The following is a 17,714-nucleotide window of genomic DNA, read 5'->3' on the forward strand; positions in this document are numbered from 1 at the left end:
ATATTTTAAAAAACAGAAAATACATAATTTTGGTGAACAAAATCTGCACTTTCGAGTAACAAAAACGGAAAGAAATTTATTTGTCTTACAGGTTACAAAAAAACTATTTTGCCCTATAAACAGCTGCAAAATTCCCTCAATCAAAAGTCACAGCTTAACCGTTACGCACTCCAGAAAAAAAATCATTTGTTGACCAAGTAATTTCCTCATGTATTTCAATGAAATTTTTGGTCGTCCAGTAAACATATAGGCTTTAATAAATTTATTACAATTAAATCATTTCAACAAAGAACAGCAAAAAGAGTTCAAGAATTTAAGTATTATATAGCAAAAATTGAACTTTATTCATATAGATGCTCTCCTGATCACAGGACGAAAAAAGTTTGGCAATTAAGAACTAGTCTTAGTGTATATCCTGCTTTTTACCAATTTTCTCAGGGTAGTCATGGCTACTTTCCATCTGATTGATTCATCAGCTGGACATTTATAGAAGAGTGTTTAAAAGTTTCAAAATCAAGTTTACACGAGCAACAAAATGGTTGTTTTGCAATAATTCTTATTAGCCATTGGTCCGGCTTGTTCAAGTAACTGTTTAACAACGGCAAATAGAGAACCTTTTTTATCTAAAAGGCGTTTAAGTTTTTTATTTTCCAGAGATTTGAGACAAACTTCAGAGTAATGCATTCCAACAATCGTAATTTTCAGAAGGCCTGAATCTTTCTTCAATTCCCATTAACGTAAGTATGCGAAATTAATGATTGATAGTTTTGATTGCGAGATATTTGTAATTTCGATATTCTTGAAAATCAGGATATTCTTCGGTTATTGCAATATTTCTCATACCTAGAACCTTCTAAACTACATTTAGTTATGAAAAATATTCAAAATTACATTTTGTAATCGATTTAATGTTTTTTTTTATACTTTTACTGGTTTTTGTTACATCTATCAATTTACACGGTAGAATGCGCAAATGTTAGGCGGAAAAACAGCCAAATAGAACAAGAAAAAATCAGACCTCACAATACTCGTATTAGAAGATAAAAATAACTTCACTGCCAAACCACTTAATTGTTGTCACATACAAGAGAATTAAGGTTCTCTAAATAATCAGACCTAAAGTTTTTGGTCCATAGGTTAATTCTATGAGTCTATGCTCGGCACAAAGATTCGAACAGTCAAAGCTAGAACAAAAAATGGATTAAAACCATGAGATACCGTGATAACTCAAAGTTTTGAAAGAACAAATTCTGTATTTTTGTCCCAATAGAGTTCTGTTCATTTGTGTTGGAAGAACATAAGCCCAATTTGCTGCTCCAAAATAATGAATAGTGTTCCTTGATCATCTTTACAAATTACATATTTCTCTTTATAAAAACCAATAGCTACAGCGCTAACGAAACGAATCAGTCGAGAATCTAACCAACTTTGGAAGTTGGAGTAAACGTTTTATGAACTGTATTGTATAGCTCTATTTTTTTCCGAGCTGGGAACCACACGCTTCATGAATTGTGCCATATGAATGGCACGTTTGTTTGGTTCTTTTGTGAATGAAGGTGTCATTGAGTGATGTCTTAGAGTGCAAAAAACCCCGAAATGATTATTTTAAAAAATTATATTCATTAATATGGTATCAGACATGCCCTTACGAGATGGCGCAGCTCATGTATAGCGATAGATGCTTTCTTTTAATTATCAAAATAACAAAGCTAATGATGAAGTTTTAATATAGTTACATCAAATTTGATACTTTCAAGTCTAGCTGTTTTGTTACACCCACTTCGAATACCCAAAAAACAGAGCTGAAAGTTTCTTTGTTGCTGCTGCTGTGCTCTAGTTTTCCGAGTTCACCAAAGTTTTCGAGGGAGAACTTAAAACTCATTCAAGATATTTGGAACTAATAAAAGATACAAGAGGAAACAAACAACTGATAGCAAAAAAGGTTTTATCCTCATTTTTGGTCCAATAAATGACTTTTTTGCCTACGAGCCAGAAAATAACCGCGACTATATTTTGAGTATTAAAATCTTTTAGTCGTTCGTACAGTCAGTAACGCTTTTTTGTTTTCAAGAAACTGTTTTCAAGAAATGAAAATAAGTCTCAGAAAGGAGAACTCTGTTTAAACTACTAAATATAACTGACTGTAATGTGAACGAAATTCAGGAACGAAGAAATTAATTTTTATGAAAATTAATCTCATAGCTGAACAATTTTCAGTTTTTTTTATCATGTGTTGTTGTATTTTCAAACGTATTTATACTTTTAAAAAAACATAGCTGGCAGATTGCCGGAATACCTGCGAAAGGATAGACCTGCGTGACATTTAATAGAGATAGAAACAGATACAGATCTAAATTGAAAAAAAATCGACGCCGCTCAAAAAACTAGGTAAAAAGCACTCAGCAATAAAATAATAAAGCTTGTTAAAATTCATTCCGCAGACGCCTCTTATTCGGGACCTTTACTGCACATAGGAGTTCCTTTGACCTTAAACAAATTCAAATTAAACTTAAGTTTTAAAGTGCACAAGTCATTTTATTAAGTGAGGTAAGTAACGTATGATCAAAATCTAATCACGCAAATAACCTAAAAACTTTTGCTAAAGCGAGTGAGAAATGACGTCACGCGCGCAAATGCCGTTAGTGAGAGGAAGAAGTCATTCAGAAAATTTGACTTTTTCAGCTTTGCTGTGTGAACAGAGCAGGGCAAGTCCTGACGTACAATTCAAAGAATTTTCATCGACTAAACAGAACATTAGACCTAGAACGGACTATAAATGGATTGAAAAAACCATTTAGAAAAAAATCCGATCCAAAAAATCGAAAAAACAGTAAAAATCAAAGTGAAATTGCCGCATGTGAAAAAAAAACCACTAGCGAGAAAGCCGAATTTTTGTTCAAACATCGTTTTCTCATCATTCTACTTTAAAATTAGAGCGAAAAAATTTTACGCCACAAAACCACTCGCTTTTTCGCTCCACTTCCTGTTTCGGCGTGACCAAAATCATTACTCCAATTTGACTTCAAAAATCATGAAAATGTGTGAACAGATCTTTAAAAAAAGACAGCGCCCCAATACAATTCAAATTCTTTGAATTGTAACAAACCAAGAGCACCGCAATATAGCTTCGCTCAGCTTACAGCTTCGCAGCTATAAACAAAAGATTTGTTTCTTTTGATCTGACAACCCATTAATAATAGACACTTGAGAACGGGACATCGACCCAATAGAACATTCTCATCCAATTTTAGAGCAATGTATTTGTACAAGTAAATTCGAAGATTCTGGATGACCGCTGAAAACAATTTACTTTAATATTTTTCATTATGAACAACTGCATATACACACACACAATCTTCAAGTTCAAAATTCGTAGAACACTTGCAACGTCTCCAATTTGACTGAAAATGACTTAGCTATTAAACATACTAAATTATTTCTAGGACGCATAAAAAATTACAAAAAAACTTAGGGCATGAGAAGGCATCGGTTTTCGTAATTTTCGATGGCGTTATATAATTGATCTACTATATATCTTGATCTCTTAATCATTTTAACCAATTCCCAAACGTCCTCAGCGCAAAAAAATACCACGGTAATTATACCAATTAAAATAGAATTGATTTAAAAAAAATATATTTAACATACTGATCACAAAATATGTATGGAATTTGCGTTCAAAATACTTGTAACTAAAATATTAGCTTCATGTTTTTTAACATACGTGTGATACACGGCTACTCATGCTCGAATGTGATCACCCAATAAAGAGGTCATTCAAAAATACGTCTAAAACAGCATTGCAAATATAAAAAGAACAATCAAATACAGGGAAACGAAAAAAACTAACCTGTTATTCTCAGAGCGGAAAAGTGGAGAGACGCATTTCAAGAAAACGTTTTTTTAAGTATAAATTCAATAATTTCAAGGGTCAAATTTTTTAAAGAAATGTGTTCTACTTTTGAAAAATCAAAGGTATTTCTAATTCAATCACACTCTAGAGGCTAAGTTGTAATAGGAATAATACTAGGAATAATTATAACCAAACAAGGGGATTAACAACCGCTTTCAAACCATAAAACAGTTCGTAGCTCAATGTTTTTATTCAGCTCACAGACACGCCGGAAAGCATTAAAAAGCATGTGTTCAAAAATCTTGGTGCTAGTATTGTATAAAAGAGTAAGGGAGTAGTTATATTGATATTTATAACTAAACGCTAGTTAGCTATAACCAGAAAAAGTATCTGGTTATTACAGTGAAAAAATGGCTAGTAGTTATAACATGGAACGGCGGCAGTGGTTGGCAAAAAAAACGTTGAACCGACCGTGGTACTAAGTATTACTATTTATTATCCTTTTGACTGGTCAAAAAAATTGCGGAATTTTTAGGGATGCTAAAATGAAAGAGAAAGAAAGTAAACTAATAACGGGACGCACTATTGCGTAGTGTAACGGTTGAGCTTCGCAAATCAGAAATTACATTAAAAATATGGAAAATAAACATGGTTGAAAGAGAGGATTGAAAGGAAAAATCCGCTAAGGAGCCAAGTAGAGTAGGAAAAGAGAAATGAATACAAAAGGTTGTTCACATGCAGGTCGGTGCAGTGGCGTGTCTCAACTTACAATTATTACCAACTTTAAGTCACTCTACATATATTGGCTTTGAGAATGGAACAAGAGAAAAATTTAATGTATTAATAGCCCACGCAGGAATAAAAACTCAAAATTCCTCAGGCCAACATTTTCCCTTTTCCCAAGTTCAAGTTTGATCAATTATAATCCATAATACAGGCTCACAAGAATAATAAAAATAAAAATAGGCTCATAACTAACCATAATCCTATTTTTCATACATAAATGTGTGTTCACGCGCATACGTGAATTTCACGCCAGTGTATTTTTAAGTGTCGTTAGGCTATCTCTATTTTGGCTAAAGGGTTTTGCTTCTACATTTGACTAATTACAAAATTATTTCATCTCATAAATTTAAAGCTTTTCTTGGGATCAAAGAAAGCGTTGATTCCACTTTTATTTGAATTTGGTTATGAAATTGGATTAAAGGTGTGCATAAGTCACTACACAATTGCCGGTGTGGTCAACAATCCCTTCAGCCTGGAAAGCGAGACGAGAGACTGAAAATGAAAGATGAAAAACAAACACTACGCTTTCTCAACCACAGAACATCAAAAGTATACATAACCACACACTCGCTGTTTTTGATTTATAGAACTATTTCAAAAATAAGTGCCTATAAGAGAAAACCCAACAATCCATTAGACCATACTTAGACAGGTTCCCCTAACAATCAAACTAAAAATACTAAAAAAAATGGTTAAAAGAATAGAAATTACAAATTCACAGCACAACATATCCAAATTTTAATCAGTCCACTTTAATAGCGAACATGAGAAACAATGTATGGTTAGAGCTTCAGACTCAGTGGGTAGAAAATGGGGGGGGGGGGGGTAAATCGCACGGACGGTAGATCGATAATAATAAACTTTGCAAGAATTGCTGCAGTAGATAGAAAGCGAATAGAAACAGTATAATTATGCCAATTGACAATAAATAAGCCTTAATTTATTAATTTCTAAACATGATACTAACTAATTTGTCCATGCCTCAGCGGCCCATGGGACCTGGTCTGAATTTATCAGCACTAAGTTATACACAACCATCGCATATTCTTTAATATTTAAAAAAGAAAAAACTATTGTCGTACAAAACATTTTTAAATTGAAAATTAATTTCTTTTCATTTTGTAGCAAGCTATACTCCTGTTTCCTAATGAGAGGACACATGGCCTAGTATCAATACCAATAAGCATTCCAGATGGTAACTAAGAATTATAAACATAACCGACTAACGTCGGGCGAATTGCTCTCAAACGACCAGCGAGCGGTTGGCTTCGTCGATAGGGAGGGGAGGGGGGGGGGGACAGCGGAGGGCATTAGCGGAGGGTTGTTGTGGGGGCCAACCTCAAAGAACCATCTTTCACATTCACACCACGAGTATAATTCTCCAAAACAGTTTCTGTGAATTGCATACTTAAAGACTAGTGAGCTGAAAGGCTCTAAGAGAACTTAATTCCCGCTGGACGCTACCTGTTTATCCCGTTTTCAAGGATGAAAAGTCAAATGGGTCAGACGAAAAATTGGTCAAGTGAAAAATGGAATAAAAACACCAACAGGACTAATATAATCGCTACAAACTCCATTTGAGAGCAATTAAGAACCAAGTTCAAGTAGCGGGCATCTAAAATTGGGCTTTATGGGTTTATATTTTTAATTTCGTTCATGGAGAGCGATTAATTCTGCAGATTCCGGATTGTTTTGTTTAAAAAAATTGAGCAGAATAAGAGAAGAGGGAAACTAGCCTAAAAAAGTAAAAAAAAAAAAATTAAGTAAAGCTGAACTAAGATAACATATCAGGACAAGCCCGCAATTACAATCCAAAGAAGTAAAATAAATATTGACTTGAACAACCACATTTTTCCAGCATTATTAAATTTGGTCAGCCAACAGCACATGACTTTAAAAGGGGAAATCTGAACGAAACCGAATACAATTAAAAATTTCCAATTTCCAAAAAAAATTATTGTCGTAAAAATCATCCACTATAAAAAACTTCAAAATACCAATTAAACTATGCATCTTAAGATGGCTCAAATCATATAACAATCATAACAAAAACAAAAAGAAAAAAAAATAAAAAGCAGAAAAAACTTGTCAAAAAATCTATCTTTTTGAAAATTAGTAAAAGCAAACCCACAACAAAACAGCAAAAACATTTCATTAAAAATTTTGTTTCATAGTTGATTATACACTACACTAGAAGGTACGTTAGAGATGTTACTAAGGATACATAGAGACAAGACCATAAAAAAGCGACACAATCAGACAGAACAAAAATCCACCAATATTCTTTTAAAACAAAGGTTTTCTAGCCAATTAATATCAATAGTATGAATTGAAGAGACTCATTAGATTCATGCGCGCTTCAGAAGCACCCGATAAATGTGACATGAATTGAAGTAATTGACGAGCAGATGCCCTAAACGAGAATAAAACGATAGACAACAAAATGAACAGGCAATAAAGTCAGTTTAAGTCAATAAATATTAATCTACGCACCGTAACAAGGAATTTGATTCACTTAAAACTCAATAGAAACAATGGGCGATTCCATAATTGACACCAACTGATCAGACAACAGCTACAAATACAGCAAACCGTAAGACCATAGAAAAAAACAGGAAAATTTATCCTGTACACTAGAATTATCTGACAAATCAAATGAAAAGTCATAGAGCATTAGTTACCGGCTCAGCGACTTGAGCAGTTGAAAACAAGCGCAATTAAAGCTCAAGCCTAACAGTTTCATAGTCAAGAAAACGAATGCTGAAAGCAGAAGTCAAATCGCCGAACGTGAAAACAAATTCATTCTCAAAAATTAAATTCTCACTCCACATTAAAAGTGTTTTGAATCACGCTTTTAAACTTAGAGCTATTTCGATATTTTTAAAACTCCAGCGCGACCCAAATTAAAAAATTATACTCATTTCTCATTGAAGTTAGAATGGCAACACAAAAATCACTGACGTTTAATGGAAGATTAAAAGAAACTGTGTGCAAGCCATATAATCCATTAATTGAACTTGACGAACTCGAAAAATACAATTATGAATGTTATTATGAGTTTATTAAATCAGCAAAACAGCAAAAATATATTTCACATTGCCGCAAGTGAAAAAAAATGTTTTCAAAAACAGAAAGGTTGCTTAATAACAATTTGTCACTCCCCTTCAAAAGTAATTTGAAAATCGTGTTTCAAAAATATTCGATTTTTCTCCTCTGCTATAAATCCAGCGTGCTCGAAACCATCAGTTTAGATAGAACTTTCATTGACGTCAAAAAGAAGAAAAAAGTGAACTGATTCAAACAAAAAAACGCACAAACAATCCAAGTCCTTTCGATTGTAAAAAAAATTCGGGCCCCCATAATGGCCATTGAGAAGTTGAGTAGAGCTAATATTTTCAACAATTTGACTCGCTTTTTTATCTTTGAATCAAATGGTTGCTTGTCAGCCAATCAACGGGTTGTTAATCAATTTGATTCCATTGCCTATATTCATTTCCAGCTTAATTACTTTTTACATTATAGAGTAAATGTTAGGCTTATTTATACTTTGTAAAAAGAATTTTCGTAGACTTTTTTGTAAAATGATCTTTCGGTTACCTTTTACTTCGTAAAAAAAAATTTGATAAATTTTCAGAATGCCTTTTTGGTTATATTTTAAAATAAAATTTCTTTAGTTTTCAATGTTTAAAATAATTCTTTTATAACGTTTTACTTCAGAAATTAAAAAAAAAATTCAGTGCTTTCATGTATTTTTTCTTTGTTAATTGATTGAAATGTAACTAAGGAGAAGCCCTGATATATTCTTTGCCGTACAAAAGAACTTGTTCCTTCCAACTTGAAAAATTATAAGCTCTCTAAATTAAGATTGGCGTGGCAAGCAATTTAGATGGTGGCATAAGTTAGAGAAATTTATTGGTGCAAAAACTTCTGATTAGTGAGCGGTTTGAACCCTAGACCTCCTAGCATCAAAAGGCAAGCGTGAAAAAATTGCACGAGAACAGAAATCGAGAGTATGTTGTAGAAAAAGGTCAAGTAAAATATTTGCAAAAAAAAGAAACATTTACAATAAATAATTCAAACTTTGTTCGAGCGCAACCAAAAAAATTGACAAAAATCTGAATCCTTTTTGGAAATTAGTGGCCTCTAAAAAACAGACGCAAAACTAAAGAGTAGCAATATTTTGTTAATGATTTGTTTCATATTTGTTATATATACTTAAATTGTAGTTACATAGTCGTTACATAAGTAGATATAACAAACAACTTTAAACTCAATTTTTTTTCATGTTTCATTAGGTTAAAGTGACGGCAAACATAACACCAAACATAGCAAGTGTCCAAACAGCAGATAAAATGAAAGAACGTACACCACACTAGAAGGCAAATAGAAGTTGTTAATAATGATAAATAGCGACAAGATCACAAAAAGCAACAAAATCAGGCACACATAAAAAATCCACTAATATTCTAGTGAAACAAATGGATTCTAGCTCAATAAAAATAATAGCAAAAATTGAAGGGACTAATTAAATTCATTCGAGCTTCAAAAGAATCCGATAAAGGTGTAATGAATTGAATTAATTGATGAGCAAGTGCCTTTTATGAGAATGAAATCAGACAACTAAATCAAAAGGCAATCGTTTAAATCAAAAATTATTAATCTATGTACTGCAACAAGGAATTTAATTCACTTCAGCCTCAAAAGCAACAATGCGCGACTCCATTAACGTCATTAACTAATCAGACAACAGCTACAAATATAGAAAGTGGTAAGACCATAGAAAAAAACAGGAAAATTTATCCTGTACACTAAAACTATATGACAAATCATATGAAGTCATAGAGCATTTGTTACCGGCTCAAGGACTTGAGCAGTTGAAAAAAAGCGCAATTAAAACTCAAGCGTAACAGTTTCAAAGTCAAGAAAACGAATGCTGAAAGCAGAAGTCAAATCGCAGAACGTGAAAACAAATTCATTCTCAAAAACTAAATTCTCACTCCACATTAAAGTTTTTTTTGAAAAAATCACGCCTTAAAACTTAGAGCTCCTTCGATATTTTTACTACTCCAGCGCGACTCAATTACAAAATTAATCTCATTTCTCATTGAAGTGAGAATGGCAGCACAAAAATCACTGACGTTTAATGAAAAATTAAAAGAAACTGTGTGCAAAACATATAATCCATTACTTGCCCTTTAAGAACTCAAAAAATACATTTATGAATGTTTTGAAACCAGGAGTTTATTAAATCAGCAAAACAGCAAAAATATATTTCACATTGCCGCAAGTGAAAAGAATGTTTTCAAAAACAGAAAGGTTGCTTAAATAGCAATTTGTCACACCCCTTCAAAAGTAATTTGAAAAAAATCGTGTTTCAAAAATATTCGATTTTTCTCCTCTGCTGTAAATCCAGCGTGCTCAAAATCATCACTCTAGATAGAACTTTCATTGAAGTCAAAAAGAAGAAAAAAGTGAACTGATTCAAAAAAAAACGCACAAATAATCCAAGTCCTTTCAACTGTAAAAAAAAAATTTGGGCCCCCATAGTGGCCATTGAGAAGTTGAGTAGAGCTAATAATTGCAACAATTTGACTCGCTTTTTGTCTTTGATTCAAATGGTTGCTGGTCAGCCAATCAATGGGTTGTTAACAAATTTGATTCCATTGAGTATATTCAATTCCAGCTTGATTACTTTTTACATTATAGAGTAAATGTTAGGCTTATTTATACTTTGTAAAAAGAATTTTCGTTGACTTTTTTGTAGAATGATCTTTCGGTTAACTTTTACTTCGTAAAATTATTTTTCGATAAATTTTCAGAACGCCTTTTTGATTATATTTTAAAATAAAATTTATTTTAGTTTTCAATGTTTAAAAAAATTCTTTTATAACGTTTTACTTCAGAAATTAAAAAAAAAATTCAGTGCTTTCATGTATTTTTCCTTTGTTAATTGATTGAAATGTAACTAAGGAGAAGCCCTGATATATTCTTTGCCGTACAAAAGAACTTGTTCCTTTCAACTTGAAAAATTATAAGCTCTCTAAATTAAGATTGGCGTGGCAAGCAATTTAGATGGTGGCATAAGTTAGAGAAATTTATTGGTGCAAAAACTTCTGATTAGTGAGCGGTTTGAACCCTAGACCTCCTAGCATCAAAAGGCAAGCGTGAAAAAATTGCACGAGAACAGAAATCGAGAGTATGTTGTAGAAAAAGGTCAAGTAAAATATTTGCAAAAAAAAAAGAAACATTTACAATAAATAATTCAAACTTCGTTCGAGCGCAACCAAAAAAATTGACAAAAATCTGAAACCTTTTTGGAAATTAGTGGCCTCTAAAAAACAGACGCAAAACTAAAGAGTAGCAATATTTTGTTAATGATTTGTTTCATATTTGTTATATATACTTAAATTGTAGTTACATAGTCGTTACATAAGTAGATATAACAAACAACTTTAAACTCAATTTTTTTTCATGTTTCATTAGGTTAAAGTGACGGCAAACATAACACCAAACATAGCAAGTGTCCAAACAGCAGATAAAATGAAAGAACGTACACCACACTAGAAGGCAAATAGAAGTTGTTAATAATGATAAATAGCGACAAGATCACAAAAAGCAACAAAATCAGGCACACATAAAAAATCCACTAATATTCTAGTGAAACAAATGGATTCTAGCTCAATAAAAATAATAGCAAAAATTGAAGGGACTAATTAAATTCATTCGAGCTTCAAAAGAATCCGATTAAGGTGTAATGAATTGAATTAATTAATGAGCAAGTGCCTTTTATGAGAATGAAATGATCAGACAACTAAATCAAAAGGCAATCGTTTAAATCAAAAATTATTAATCTATGTCCTGCAACAAGGAATTTAATTCACTTCAGCCTCAAAAGCAACAATGGGCGACTCCATTAACGTCATTAACTAATCAGACAACAGCTACAAATATAGAAAGTGGTAAGACCACAGAAAAAAAACAGGAAAATTTATCCTGTACACTAAAACTATATCACAAATCATATGAAGAGTCATAGAGCATTAGTTACCGGATCAGGGACTTGAGCAGTTGAAAACAAGCGCAATTAAAACTCAAGCGTAACAGTTTCAAAGTCAAGAAAACGAATGCTGAAAGCAGAAGTCAAATCGCAGAACGTGAAAACAAATTCATTCTCAAAAACTAAATTCTCACTCCACATTAAAAGTATTTTGAAAAAATCACGCTTTTAAACTTAGAGCTATTTCGATATTTTTACTACTCCAGCGCGACTCAAATTACAAAATTATTCTCATTTCTCATTGAAGTGAGAATGGCAACACAAAAATCACTGATGTTTAATGAAAGATTATTTAAAGAAACAGTGTGCAAACCATATAATCCATTAATTGCCGTTGACGAATTCAATAATACAGCTATGATTCATTAGAACACATGAGTGATGTTTTGAAACCAGGAATTTCAGAAATCATCAAAAACAGCAAAAATAGATTTCAAATTGCCGCAAGTGAAAAAAAAATTGTTTTCAAAAATAGAAAGTTTGTTTGAATAACAATTTATCAGTCCCCTTCAAAAGTAATTTGAAAAAAATCGTGTTTTAAAAATATTGGACTTTTCTCTTCCTCTAGAAATACAGCGTGCTTGAAACCATCACTCTAGTTTGAACTTGCATTGACGTCAAAAAGAAAAAAGTGTGAACTGATTTAAGAAAAGAAAATACACTAAAACAACACAAGTCCTTTGGATTGTAAAACAAATCAGGCCCCCATAATTGCCATTGAGAAGTTGAGTAGAGTTAATAATTGCAACAATCTGACTCGTTTTTTGAACTTTGATTCAAATGGTTGCTTGTCAGCCAATCAGTTGGTTGTTGACAAATTTGATTCCATTACTATAATCATTTCCAGCTCAGTTACCTACTACCTTTCAGAACAAATTTTCGGTTTACTTTTTGTAGAAAGAATTGTCGTTTATTTTTTTGTAAATTTTAAGAAAGATTTTTGGTAAAATTTTAAAATGAAATTTCGGTTAGTTTTTACTGTTTGGAATAATTCAGACAATTCAAATTGTTACTTCAGAGCTTTTAAAACCATTTCTTTTATTGCTTTCGTTTATTTTTCCTTCGTTAATCGATTGAAATGTCATTAAGAAGAAGCCTAGACTTAATCTTTGCAGTGGAAAAACGCTTGTTCCTTCCATCTTGATACATTGTAAGCTTTCTAAGTTACGATTGGCGGGGCAAGCAATTTAGAAGGCGGCATAGGCTAGAATAACTTATTGGTGCAAAAACTTCTGATTAGTGAGTGGTTTGAACCCTAGACCTCTGAGCATCAAAAGGCAAGTATGAAAATATCGCACGAGAAAAGAAATTAAAAGATTGTTCTAGAAAAAAAAGGTCAAGCAAAATATTTGCAAAAAGACAAACATTAACAATAATTGCTTCGAACTTCGTTCGAGAGCAATTAGTTATTTGGGAAAAGCGGCAGAGCAATTATGAAATATAGCCGGCAAATTGCCAGAAAATAGCCGCAATAGCTTCGTAGATCTGCAGTCTCAAAAAAACAGTAAAAGAGACAGACCAAAAAAATTCGCCTTTTCATTGAAGGCTGATATGTTATATTTTGATCAAAAAAATCTGCAAAATTTTTTGCTGCCTCTATTAGCTGCTCTCAAATAACCTTCATTTAGAGTGACAAACACCCATTTGACCTTATCTCTTTGAGTAAATAAAAGTCAATTTCAAAGTGAGGAAGTCACTTTTGAGAGTGAGGTAAGTCAAGTGTGACCAAAAATTTAATAACGCGAATGAACAAAAAACTCGCTCCACTATGAGCGAAAAATGACGTCACACACGCACTTCAGTTGAAATTGCCTGAACGAATGAACAAAAAGCAGATTTGAAGTGGTTGTGACGTCATATGGTCCTAACAAAAATCAGGAGGACGAAATAAAAAAACCCAGAGAAGGCCAATAATAGCCCCAGCTATCGCTGTGCGGCTATTAATAAATAGAAAAAAGAACGAGGAAGATTGAACCCCTCTTGGCAGCTAAAATGACCCGGACACAATCAGCCAATTGACTCTTGCTTGACACACAAAATTTACATTGTAGCCAAAAAACATTAAATATTTCCTCACAAACCACGAGCTCTAGAAAGACTCTTACAAAATTGGTTCTTTGTTCTGACAACGCTCGTCGAGAACAGTCACTCACAAGGAATTTTACATGATAACAATAATGTAGCTAAAAACATTCAAGCTTGCTTTGGAACAAACTCAAACGAGCAATCAAATAGAAGATATTCATCGGTAAAAATTGAAACTCAAAAAAACAGCAAAGCATGTATCTCAGAATCTTAGAAAACTTACGATTTATCAAGATGGAAAGAACTAGTACTTTTCCACTGCAAAGAATAAATCCACATTTCTGCGAAAATATACGAAAGCAATAAAAAAATTGCTTTAAAAAGCTGTGAAGTTGAAAAGTAATTTAAAAAATTATTTTAAGCAGTAAAAGACTAACCGAAAGTTCATTTTAAAAGGTAACCAAAAAGTCATTCTAAAAAGTAACCGAAAATTTATTCCAAAAAGCGAAAAGTAACAAAAAAATCCTTTTAAAAAGTAAAAATAAATCTAAATAAAGCAAATACTGAGCAAATCTAATGACAATTTATTTCAAGATTAATCATATTCACCATATTTGATTAATCAAATTTTTGCATATTTTCAGCTACAAACAGCAAAATTTGTTTAGGTTCCCGTTGTTGAAATAGAATTACGACAGATATGACTATCTAATACTTGTAGCTTCAAATAAATATCGATTGGACAAACAAGAAGAAAAAGAAGACGGTAAATAAAATTAATCAATGAATAAGATACGAGCTAGGTCTTGAGCTATTCTATCAGTATCCATGTATGGTTAAAGTATTGATACAAATGCGCAGGTATTTATTTGAGCTTTCAAATAATATTCTTTTGAGCTTCCACTTAGCTTTCCAGTGTGCTTGGAGTAAAAGACGATGACAAATAAGGAACAACAGGCTGAGTAGGTGCACTGCCAGTTAAACGACCTATAATACTACTGGCATTTAGAAAACAGTTTTTGAAATGTACGCAAAGCTGGTTCAACGTAAGAAGGCTGTAAGGGGATTCTAATCAAAATTGGCATGATAAACAGTAAGAAAGTGGACTTGAGCTTTTAACATAATGGTTTTCGAGACCCATGAAATTATGGCGTGCTGAGATATATGACCAAATATCTACAGAAAGTCTCGTTGTAATTACTTCAAGTGGGAATCCTCTCCGAGCAAAGCGCTACTCAACGAGTTCTGAATTAAACGTTTTCTAAAAATTTTCCGTAAAGTCAATTCTGTTTTCCAAGTATAAAGTGAAATAGATAAAGTGAATTTCAGAATATAAAAGTAATATTTGTATATTCGTGTACAAGTAATATTTGTAAAAGAAATATTTGTAATATTTATGTAATATTTTAGCCACCCGACAAAAACTCGTGAGAACACTCTAGATAAATCAGTGCTGATATTAGAAAAACTGAGAATGGTTACTTGTCAACGTATATAAATTCTCAGGTTGAAAGAGGAGCAGAAGTAACAAAATACACACGGAAAAATAAAGGCGTATCTAAATAAAATAATCACCACAAAAGCTTCCTCAATTTTGTTTCCATTTAACAACCCTTTTTGTTCACAAAGGATTCCATGTTTCCATGTTTTTTAGGACGATACCTTGAGTCGTTTTCTTCGGAATTAACCTGGAACGCCGTCACCTCAAACACATTTTCGCAAAAATTTTCCCAGGCAGGCAATATCTTGGCAAGCATTAAGCGCCATTTAGAGTAGCAAATTCCTCGTATCCATCTCATAAACAGGCGATAAACAAGACTAAAAAATTCAAATCTGTGTCAACCATTCTTTTAAGAAGTACACATTTTCCACTCCGAATGGTTGTGTTCTCGCTCAAAAAAGAAGAGAGAAAAAAATGTTTCATTTCTGGATACAAAAAGTAAATATTGACATAAATATTTACAATCTGAAAAATCTGTCTGCGAGTTAACTAACAACGTTAGGGAAACTATCCTGGACAATGTCAAATAAAAAGTTCCAATAAAACATGACCGACTGAGTATATGTCGGCAGAAGTCCTCTCAAAGGACAGGCAGGGAGGGGGTCAAATGTACCGTTCGTTCTTCAGTCGGGGGCATAAAATTTCTAGGGGCTTCGAATGGTGATTTTAGATCTCATTTGAGCTCCCAAATAAAATCAAGACAGACAAGAAAAAGACTGAAAAAACGTTCACCAAAAAACTTAGAAAATGATTTTGCAGCCATCAAATTTTTATTCAAAATAATCAAGAAAATTTAAAATTTGATCTCTATTGACTTCAATTGCAAAAAATAATTCTTTCTGAAGCAGCCATGCAAAATGTTGATAAATTAGCATCACTTAAGCCTTTACAAAAATAAAAAATATCATTGGGTTGAGGAGAGAAATAATAAATTTTTCAAATAAAATTTTCAATTTACAGCATATCAGAGCTGGCTCAATAACCAATAGCAAGGGTTCTCAGAAAAACGCCACAACTTTACCCAAGTCAAAAAAGTTTTCTAATTCGAAAAAAGCCCACAGGAAAATTAATTTTAAAATATTAAAACCAGATATACACTGATCAAAAAAAAACTTTGTAAACGAGTTATAACAGCCCACAGTCCAAATGAACTATTTTTTTGCAAAGTGAGGGCCATCTTTTGCAGTTAAAATTCCGCAAAACGAGTCTTTGCCTAACAAACGCCAGCTGGCCATGACAACATTTTAGGATTTCCCATCCAGTTCTAGCCGAGTCCTTGTCTAATATGTTTAACCAATGCAGCAGATATGCAGACCAATTTCCATTAGTACGAAAACTAGCAGAAGTTGTCGCAGTTCACAACTGTGGTGATACATATCTGCCTAAAAACTGAACAATAAGTTTGCTGGGTACCTTGTTTAGATATTTTGAAAAATTCTAACTGAGAATGCTGTGTTTCATTAGAAAACATAACATTGCCCAAAGAAAATCAATATGTCTTTCGTTCAAACGAAAATTGCGCTGACGCAATAGTAGCGCTCATTGAAAAAAAAGAACATTGTTAATTTCCTCTGGAACATATTAGAATAAAAAACAAATGGTAGAAGAGGCAAAGTAAGATTAAGAATATAACATTATGAAAAATTATAAAAACATTAAAATACGCAACTAAAATGTGACATTACATTAGTTAAAAAATGGCCTAAAATGCGATTATAAAATGTTCTCACAATTTTCATGTACATCAAGTCTTCATGTACATCATGAAGACTTTAAAAAAATTAAAATCTAATGCTCTCAATGTCATCTTTCATATCAGTTACTTTTGGGTCTTTCAAAAATTCTTTCCGAAAATATTCTTTCAGTTCTTTTTTTAAGAAAGCTTTCGATGTTGTTTTCAGTCTAATATTAGAAGGCAGACTATTATAAATTGGAATGGCTTGTGCAATAAAAGAAATAGTTTAAAACTTATTGTTCTTCCTTATATCGAACGTTATTTTTTTGACCTGTCATGTTGTTCTATTCTCATGGTAGAGAGAGGTTCAATTTTATATGCTGAAAGATCGTTTCTGAGTAAGCGAAAAAAATATTTTGAGCAATGCTATTTCAAGAGAAAAGAGACTGGTAATATTTTGTTGCGAAGTTTGAGATCTGTGGACCGATCGTATTTTCTATTAAAAATGGTTTTTATTCCCCAATTCAATTGTTTTTCTAAAGTTGTGAGTAATGACTTTTGCAACCCTATCAAAATTAAAGCGGAATAATGTAGATGACTTATTACTATTGCATTAAGCAATAAGATTTTCGTTTTCTCTGGTAAACTTTTACTTAGTGTATTCAAAACCTTTATTCCACAAGCCATTCTCTGAAGAATCTTTTTCACTTCTCCATCAAATTTTAGTTTGCTATCAATAATTACGCCAAGATACTTCACGCTACTCTACGAGAAGAAATCTACTCGAGCTGTGATAAACAGCAAGGAATCAAGTGAT

General features: G+C 32.4%; 1 protein-coding gene across 2 annotated transcripts in view; it reads right to left on the reverse strand.

Moving 5' to 3' along the window:
* The window catches only part of LOC142344422 (transmembrane protein 94-like), a 138,476-nt gene that overhangs the window by 110,418 nt on the left and 10,344 nt on the right, over positions 1 to 17,714 (reverse strand). Inside the window, exon 1 of one of the 2 annotated variants that reach the window (XM_075396042.1) lies at positions 14,437 to 15,349. The exons of the other annotated variant lie outside the window; for it this stretch is intronic. The gene's annotated coding sequence lies outside the window, so the exon portion shown is untranslated. Of the gene's footprint in view, positions 1 to 14,436; positions 15,350 to 17,714 lie in introns of those variants that run through there. 2 annotated transcript variants of the gene reach the window in all.

Source organism: Convolutriloba macropyga, chromosome 8 (genome assembly GCF_964194025.1).
Source record: "Convolutriloba macropyga chromosome 8, txConMacr16.3, whole genome shotgun sequence".
NCBI classification, from domain to species: Eukaryota; Metazoa; Xenacoelomorpha; order Acoela; family Convolutidae; genus Convolutriloba; species Convolutriloba macropyga.